Genomic DNA, 10,075 nt, shown 5'->3' on the forward strand with positions numbered 1-10,075 from the left:
CAGGAAACTTACAAGTTTCAGTCCCTGTGGATTCGACCTCGGTCTTACCGAGTTTATTACTACATCACAACCCTATACTTGGGGAGTGAACAAGTTTTTGGCGCCGTTGCCGGGGACTGACGGTTACGATTCTTCGAAATTAATTAGTTTTAGAATTAGGTTAGGATTAGGATTTTACTTACTTTAGGATAGAAGTTTTTATTTTATTCTGTTTTTAGAACTTAACCTGTTTTCCTGTTTTGTAGGATCCTGACATAAGTTCTTAAATTGGTAATTCCTTCCTAATTTCTCTACTTTTTCTGTTTTTAGAATTAAGGTTTAAATCTTAGAAATTTTCTAACTCTAGTATCTTCTCATCTGTAGGAAATAGAAACTAGGTTATTTCTTAACTTTCTATTCTTATTTTAGTAACTTTCTAATTTTAACTCTTTTTTGTCTCCTATTTTATTTTTAGTTTATTTTTAGTTTATTTTTGTTTAGAAACTAACCTTCCTATTTTGTAGGCCTTTAAGATAGAAATCTCTAATTCGGCAAGCTCCTTCCCTACTTTCTATTTTTCAATTCTCTTTTAGTAATCTACTTTCTAGTTTAGGACTCTCTTAATTTATTTTAGAAAATTTCACTTTCTTTTAGGAATTCTTTCTTTTAGAAGCTAGTTCACTTCTATCTTTCTTTTAAAGAATTGTTCTTCTCTTTTTAGAATCTAACTTATTTTATTTTATTTTGCAGGTTTTAACTCAGGACTGAAATTTGGTAATTTCTTTCCAACTTTCTCTTTCTTACTAGATTTTCCTAGGGTTAAGTTTTTAATTGAGGGTTGCGAGTGTTTTCATGCCCAAGTGGGCCCGTGACGACACTCGACGTCTCTTGACTGAAGGAGGATTGGTTGAGGGGTTGACTATCCATCGCAGGATTAGACACCGCTCGAAATCCTCTGAGTTAACTGAGGTTATGGCTGAAGACCAACCTCCTCTACTTCCACCTAGGGTGGAGGATACCCAAGATGAGAATAAGGTACAACAGGCACCCTCGCCTCGTACTTTACGAGATTATCTACAACCGGCGGGAGTGAGTATGCCCTCATGCATGATTTTTCCTGAAAATACAGGACAAATGGACATCAAGCCAGGAGTTATCCAACTCCTTCCCAAATTCCATGGACTTGAATCTGAAAGTCCATATTTACATTTGAAAGAGTTCGATGAGATAATAGCTACATTATGTTTTCCTAATGTATCTGAGGATACAATTAGGCTGAAACTCTTTCCTTTTTCCTTAAAAGAGAAAGCTAAGACGTGGTTACATTCACTGCGTCCTAGATCCATTGGCACATGGAACGACATGCAGAGGGAATTCATAAAAAAATTCTTCCCACATCATAAAACGATTACCCTCAGAAAAGCGATCATGAACTTTGCCCAAAAGGAAGATGAAACATTCTTCCAATGTTGGGAAAGGTTCAAAGATTTGGTCAGTTCATGCCCACAACACGGATTTGAAACGTGGCGCATTACAAATTTTTTCTATGATGGACTGACATCTTCCATGCGCCAAATGGTCGAGACAATGTGTAATGGAGAGTTCATCAACAAAGATGTTGACGAGGTATGGGATTACCTCGATAGTCTCGCTGAAAAAACACAATCATGGGACTATTACCCAATGGCGAACACCACGTCTAGGCCGACTCAATTAAAGGAGAAAGGGGGATTATATCTCTTGAAAGAAGAGGATGATCTCAAGTGTAAAGTGACTACGCTTATAAGGAAAGTTGAGGCTATGGAAGGAAGGAAGGATAAGGTCAATGAAATTGTTTGCGGCATCTGTGATTGCAACATTCACACAACTGAAAACTGTCCTACAATACCCGCCTTTCGAGGAGTGTTGAATGAACAAGCCAATGCCGTAAACAACTATCAAAGACCTTTTACTGGACCTAAGTCCAATACATACAACCCTGGCTGGAAAAATCATCCAAACTTTAGTTGGAGGAATGGACAAACGGCGACTCCTCCAGGTTTCTTCAATCAAAATCCAAATCAAGTGAAACCTCAAGAGGAACCGGTTCAAAATCCCATACAAGAATTGGCTCAGGCAATGCGGGGAATTACAGATTTTATGCAAAAGATAGATTCTCGTATGACGGTTATAGAAAAGGGGATGCTTCCTGCACAACCTATCCCCAATCCTAAACCGCAGTATGAGATTAATGATCCCAGCTCTTCAAATCAGATGGGGCATGCTAAATCCATCACCACTCTTAGGAGTGGGAAGATCATTGATAAAACTCTTCCGGTTAGGCCCGAAAAGCCTCAAGAAACAGAAGAGGACAACAATGATGGATCCAGTGATGCCCCACAAAAAGAACCGGAACTTCTAGAGAAGCCAGTTGCTCCATTCCCCCAACGGTTGGTTTCACCAAAACCTCTCTCTAACTCTCAGGATATCCTAGAGGTGTTGAAACAGGTGAAAGTCAACATTCCTCTACTTGATGTCGTTAAACAGATACCTTCATATGCCAAATTCCTGAAAGACTTATGCACGACTAAAAGACGGAAAATTATTCAAAAGAAAATCTTCTTGACTGAGAAAGTGAGTGCCATCCTGAAGCAAGACGTGCCACAAAAATTCAAGGATCCTGGTAGCCCAACCATATCATGTGTAATCGGGAACCATCGAATTGATCATGCACTTCTTGACTTAGGAGCGAGCGTCAATCTGCTTCCCTACTCGGTATACAAACAGTTAGGTTTGGGTGAATTAAAACCCACCCTAACCACACTACAACTTGTTGATCGCTCTGTTCGTGTACCAAGAGGGATAATCGAGGATGTGTTGGTCCAAGTTGATAGATTTTACTACCCTGTAGATTTTATCATCCTGGACACTGAACCCATCAATAACATGAGCACTCAGATTCCTGTCATTCTTGGTCGCCCATTCCTTGCCACGTCAAATGCAATTATCAATTGCAGGAATGGTATCATGACTATGTCTTTTGGAAATTTGACATTGGAGTCAAACATTTTTTTCAATAACGGCAGCAACTCATAGGATGATGACGATTTCCACGACATTAACATGATTGACTCTTTCGTGGAAGATACGACACCTCTGACCTTATCCTCCGACCATCTAGAGACGTGCCTGGCCCACTCCCATGATTTTGATGATGACATGATTAGGGAGACGTGCGCCTTGCTTGATACTGCACCGGTACTTGAAGTTAACCGATGGAGGCCACAATTTGAAGAATTACCACAAACTGATGTAATGCCTCTACCGTCTAACCTCAAGCCACCGAAGCTTGACCTAAAACCTTTGCCCTCTGATTTGAAATATGCATATTTGGGTCAAGATGAGACATACCCGGTGGTGATCTCTGCCCACCTGGAGAAAGAACAGGAGAGTATGCTTATATCTACTCTCATTGAGCATAAAGGAGCCCTGGGATGGACGATAGCGGACCTCAAAGGAATCGATTCCTCGATTTGTACTCACCACATATATCTTGAGGATAATGCAAAAATCGCTCGGCAACCACAACGTAGACTAAATCCAAACATGAAGGAAGTGGTTAAAACCGAGGTTCTTAAACTACTAGACGTGGGTATTATATACCCTATATCTGATAGTCAATGGGTGAGTCCAACTCAAGTGGTCCCTAAGAAGTCCGGAATCACCATCGTAGCCAATGCTAATAATGAACTCGTGCCAACTAGAGTCACTACTTGGTGAATTGACTACCGGAAGTTGAATACCGTCACGAGGAAAGACCACTTTCCTTTACCATTCATTGATCGGATCCTATAAAGGTTAGCTGGTCATTCCTAATACTGTTTCCTTGACGGGTATTCGGGCTACAACCAGATAGAGATAGCCCCTGAAGACCAGGAAAAGACCACATTTAGTCCCTACGGCACCTTTGCTTCGAAGGATGCCATTCGGACTATGTAATGCCCCTGCCACCTTTCAGCGATGTATACTTAGTATCTTTTCTGATACGGTGGGGCAATATCTAGAAGTCTTCATGGACGATTTCTCTGTTTACGGTCCATCTTTCAGCAAGTGCTTGGAAAGTCTTAAATGTGTTGAAAAGATGTGAAGAAAAGAACTTGGTACTTAATTGGGAGAAGTGCCATTTCATGGTTCGAAGGGAATTGTCCTTGGGCATATCATCTCGCCCAAGGGAATCGAGGTAGATAAGGCAAAAATCGATCTTATCTCTAACCTACCTCCACCCAAGAACATCGAGACGTGCGATCCTTCTTAGGACACGCAGGATTTTACAGCGATTCATAAAGGACTTTAGTCTCCTCTCTCGTCCTTTATGCACTCTTCTTCAAAAGGATGCTCCGTACAAGTGGACTGAGCAATGCCAGGAAGCTTTCACCAAGCTTAAGGGCACGTTAACCACCGCACCTATCATGCAGCCACCCGACTGGAGCCTTCCTTTTGAGCTTATGTGCGACCTTCTGATTATGCTCTTGGGGCGGTCCTAGGCCAGAGAAAAGATAAGAGGCCCTACGTCATTCATTACGCAAGTAGGACTCTAAATCCTGCCCAAGTGAACTACTCGACTACGGACAAGGAACTCTTAGCAGTAGTGTTTGCTTTGGACACATTTAGGTCCTACTTGATCGGATCCAAGATCATTATCTACACAGATCATGCGGCACTTAAGTATCTTCTTTCGAAGAATGATTCCAAGCCCCGTTTGATACGATGGATCCTTCTACTCCAAGAATTTGATTTGGAAATTAAAGATAAAAAGGGAGTAGAGAACGTAGTGGCCGATCACCTTTCTCGCCTTAATACCTCTGAGTCCCTTGAGGCGACCCATATCAATGACATGTTCCCTGATGAACAACTGTTCAGAGTCTCCCATTTGCTAATTATCTTGCTACAGGTGCCATACCGACACAGTGGACTGCGCAAGATAAGAAGAAAATTTTCACCGAGGTGCGCAACTTTTTCTAGGATGATCCTTATTTATTTAAATATTGCCCAGACCAAATTCTAAGGAGATGTGTACCAGACGATGAGCATCAGAGCGTCATCTCCTTCACACAGGCCTGTGGTGGTCACTTTTCTGCTAAAAAGACCACGGCCAAGATTCTGCAGTGTGGCTTTTACTGGCCCACTATGTTTAGGGACACTCATGAGTTTTGCAAAGCTTGTGAGCGTTGTCAGAAATTGGGAGCATTGTCCCGTCGAAATATGATGCCTTTGAATCCCATTCTTATCATCGAAGCATTTGATTGCTGGGGCATCGATTTCATGGGACCATTCCCCCAATCGTTTGGGAATTTATATATTTTGCTCGCCGTGGATTATGTCACTAAATGGGTCGAAGCGATTCCGTGTCGAAAGAATGACCATCGCACGGTCATTAAATTCCTAAAAGAGAACATCCTTTCTCGATTCGGAACGCCTCGAGCCATCATTAGTGATGGGGGCTCACACTTTTGTAATAAACCATTTGAGAGCTTAATGAAGAAATACGGTATCTCTCATAAGGTGAGCACCCCATACCATCCACAGACAAGTGGACAAGCTGAGATTTCCAATAGGGAAATCAAACACATTTTGGAGAAAACGGTTAACCCAGATCGTAAGGATTGGTCAATCCGATTGACCGATGCCTTATGGGCATACCGTACTGCATTTAAAACTCCTATTGGAATGTCTCCCTTTAGACTTGTCTATGGGAAGGCTTGTCACTTGCCTGTGGAGCTAGAACATAAAGCGTACTGGGCGATCAAAAATCTTAATTTCAATCTGGACAACGCTGGCTCGCTACGCAAACTTCAATTGAATGAACTTGAAGAAATCTGGAATGATGCGTACGATAATTCGAGAATTTACAAGGACAAGATGAAAGCATTTCATGACCAACACATTTTGCGAAAATCATTCACGCCTGGTCAGAAGGTCCTTTTGTACAATTCTCGATTACATCTCTTCTCGGGTAAGCTTCGATCTCGTTGGACCGGCCCTTACATTGTTGTTACTGTTTTTCCTCATGGGGCCGTTGAGGTAAGAGATCCCGACAATGGCAAGGAGTTTAAAGTCAATGGCCATCGATTAAAACCATTTGTCGAGAAATTTGATTCAGAGGACATGTCCATGCCTCTGACTGATCCTGTTTACCAGGATTGATCTCCTAGTCTGATGGAGGTATAGGTAGGTTTCCTGTTTTCTTAGGACTAGAGTAGTTGCTTTATTTGTCTGGCTGAAGATGGTAAACTTAGTGCTCCTGGGAGGCAACCCAGCTCTTCAATTCATTTCATTTTTATCATTAGTTAGTTCAATGTTTGTGGGTAACATTACTGCAAACCCTCACGAGACTACAACTCGTCCACTAGGGGTAACCTAGGGGTTTAAAGGCTTATTGCATACGCTAAATGCAATCGAGAGCACCTGCGAAAGTGGTATAGGTAGGATTTTATTTTTTTTGTTATTTTTATTCTGCTTTCTCTCTCGTGCTGACTGGATTCCATGCTGCAATCTCTTGGAAAATCTCTCTCGATTCATCATCCAGGTACTATCTTCCCATCACTTCATATTTACTTTTCGTTGTCCTATGTGCATTCCATGCTCATATCTTTTACATTAAGGACAATGTAGATTTTAGGTTGGGGGTGGGAGATTAGGCTTCCTAATCAGTGTTTTCTTGGTCTTGAGCAAAAAAATTGGGAAAATTTTTAAATTTTTTTTTGGACTTTCTGGTGAATTTGAAGTGATTTGACGACCATCTTTGATTTAGAATTACGGAATATGGAATGTTTGTGATTTACTACTCTTGAATTCAGTTACTCGTTAGATTTCACAGTTAAGTTTGAATTATTAATCCGTTATTAGAGGTTGTAAACATTGATTGAGTCATGATTTCCCATGTCACATCTCGCTTACACATTAAGATTTCAGTTTGAAACTGAAGGGTTAATTTGGTAATCACTGAGCATGAAAAGAACCAGCCTGAAAAACAAAAATTTCAGCATCAATTTATAAAGAAGAATTGAAAGAGTAAGTCGAATAATCTTCACCATAGGTTTGCTCCCGATAGGTGTGGATTGGACTCCCCTTCTGGACGTCTCCTTTAAAAAAAAAAAAAAAAACTAGAAAAATGAAAAAAATGATCTGTGAGGCAAGTTTTGGTTATCATGAATTCTCTTGTTGATTACCAACGAAATCCTGAAATAAATAATTGAATCTCTTAATGATGGTAAGCCGAGATTTCACTATACACCCATGGAACTCAATGTTTATTATTCTAGTTTATGGATTAATATTTGAACTTGATTATGAAATTCACCGTGCATGAGAGGCCAGGAGAAACTGATAATCAGCATTCATGAATCTTAAGATTTCTCATATCTGGATTGTTTTTCAAAATATCACTCGGCTTCACAAGAATTATCTCGTAATTCTCAACTTAATTTTCGCATATTTTGCTCGGGACTAGCAAAATGCTGGTTGGGGCTTGTGTTGAGGGTCAAATATTACATATTAGACCCCATTTATTACCTGGATTTACGGGTATGATACTGTTTAACGCCCGGTTTTAATTGTGTTTTGTTGCAGGATGCAATCAGGAGCTTAAACTGAAATTGGGTATTAAAAGTGTGGATTCGGCACTCCGATGTCACAAAAGCAGGGGACGAACTCCTGGGGATTGGGATCGACGATTTTACACAGCCGAAATTCACGAAAATTGAGAAACTGAAGCTTAAGCGGCCTGAAAGTCAGCCAGAATGCAAGATCACTGGGTTTCCATCATCTGTTTGGCTCGAAACTTTATACATGGCTCGAGGACCAAAAACTAACCGTACACGTCAAATTTCAGTCATTGGATCCTCGTGAAAGTGGCTGAACTAATAGATCAGCCCATAAAACCCTGATTTGGGGCCCACCCGCTGTCCAGATACGCTTTAACTTCGGCCCCCACGGCTCAAATGAAATGGGGAACAAGATGGATGGTGTGGATTTCTCATAATCATCATACAGTGTACATAGTACACTTTTTGCACTAAACTTGCATGGCAAACCGTCCTCTGGACGTCTCCTCTTCAAAAACAGAAGTTTTGTTTCTGTTATGAAACAGAGATTGCGGTCCGGTCTTGTGGGCCACCACGGTCGATGATCCAGATAATCGGGACCATCCATCAGGCCTAAAAGGGCCCCGTAAACATAGTCTAGGTGGCGAAATGGCGAGATACATCGGAGGTCAGTTTTTGATCGTCAAAACTGAAGGCAGACGGTGGAATGAGTTGATTTGATGGACCGCACTGAACCCGAGTAAAAGCACCCCTTCCTTGCTGAAATTCCGAGAGGAATTCAATGGGCGGGTCGGATTTATCAAGCGACAAGGTAAGTGGGCCCCACCGAGAGTCCAGCGCCGACAAGATCGGGCGCTGTTTACGCAGCCCGCGCACATCCGGAAAAGACGGCACTTGTGGGACGTAACGTGATCAAGATCACATTCTGATGCATGATCCAGACCATCCACATGCTTCAACAGATGGCCATAGCCCTAGCCAAGGTGTCAGAATCAACAAATGTGTTGATTTCATGCTGCAAAATCAAATCAAATAGAGGGTGTTTTGCTGCGAAAAACAGATTGCGCGTCTGGTTTCTGCTGCGAAAAATTTCCGCATGGAGTGCGGAAACTCCAGCCACCGCCTCTAACACTCCAGCAGGGTCTTTACTGCCTATAAAGAGAGAGAAAAGCATTCGTTTAAAGGAGGAAAAGAAAAACGGAAGAAAGGAGAAGACAGGGAACCTTGGCTTTCTGCTATCCACGGCTGGAGAGAGAGAGTACGGGAGCTCGTCTTCGGTTGCCGCTGCAGTTAAAGGAAGAGAAACGGAGAGGAAAAGGTGGGTTTCTGCTGGGAAAAGGAGGAGTTTTCTTGGGCAGTAAAACGTGGAGAAGAGAGGCTGTGCGGCTGCTTGGCTTTGAAGGAAGGAAGAAACGTGAAGCAGGGAGGGATTCGGCTGGACGTTCCGGGTTTTTCTTTGTTTCTTGTTTTCTTTTTCTTTTAATCCTTTGATTGTTTTTTCTGTGGTGCTAGCATGATCATGCTAGGCTAAACCTCTCAGCTAGGGCTAAGAGGTGAAGCCTGTAGCAAGATGGGAGATTCTACTTTGTGCCTTTAAATTTCATAAACTGAATTTGATTTAGTGATTATTATAAAGAATATTTTTCTTAGTCTTTAATGGTCTGTTGTGACTGAAATTACAATGGGTTTGCAATGGCTTTGAATATTTTCTTCCCCTTTTTATGTTTATGAAGTCAGGAAGCCCTGTTGTTCATCATTGCTCCATGGGCATGATAGGATGACAGTACCCTTCCTGATCCTCATGCATTGTTGATTGGTTGGTAATTAGTTTAATCCTGTTGTTTGCTTTGTCTCCTGGGCATGGTTAGATGATGGAATCCATTCTAATTCATATACCTTTCATCTCTTGAAAACCAGATCAAGTAAGTTCAGTTTGAATCCTTGATGTAGGCATAAGATCTCCCTGATCTCTACAAGTGGATCCTCTGAATCCCTAGTTTCCTTCCTCTGAATTCCTTAAAGTTTTAGATAATTATTCCACAATTATTCCTTAAATTTCTATTTGGTTAGATCATATCCTAGTCTAGTTCTATTTCTACCTAGTTTCAGGAAACTTACAAGTTTCAGTCCCTGTGGATTCGACCTCGGTCTTACCGAGTTTATTACTACATCACAACCCTATACTTGGGGAGTGAACACAATGCAACGTATTATCCAATCGGAGGCCTACGAAAGGACTTGAAAGTTTATCAACTCAAACTCTGAAACCCTAATCCTACACAAGGAAGGAGGTTCAGAATTAATAGACTCGTTACATTTACAAATAAGTGAGTGAGCCTATTTTTAGCATTATCTGAAGATGGTCTTCTTTGTTAGTGAAGAGTCTTCCGCTCCCTTGAAGTGTAAACACTTGAAGATGTTTTAATTGACGATGCAAGGTTGTGAGGTTTAGGGTTTGATCTGATCTTCTCTAATGAATGATATGAAATAAATACCGAGAGAAGATTCCCAAA

At 41.3% G+C, this 10,075-nt stretch overlaps 1 non-coding gene across 1 annotated transcript; it reads right to left on the reverse strand.

The window, feature by feature from the left end:
* Positions 1 to 1,389: 1,389 nt before the first annotated feature.
* Positions 1,390 to 1,496, reverse strand: LOC131247764 (small nucleolar RNA R71). The gene has a single exon (XR_009172034.1). It is a non-coding gene; the product is annotated as a small nucleolar RNA R71 (small nucleolar RNA).
* Positions 1,497 to 10,075: the final 8,579 nt, after the last annotated feature.

This window comes from Magnolia sinica, chromosome 5 (assembly GCF_029962835.1).
Source record: "Magnolia sinica isolate HGM2019 chromosome 5, MsV1, whole genome shotgun sequence".
Lineage (NCBI taxonomy): Eukaryota > Viridiplantae > Streptophyta > Magnoliopsida > Magnoliales > Magnoliaceae > Magnolia > Magnolia sinica.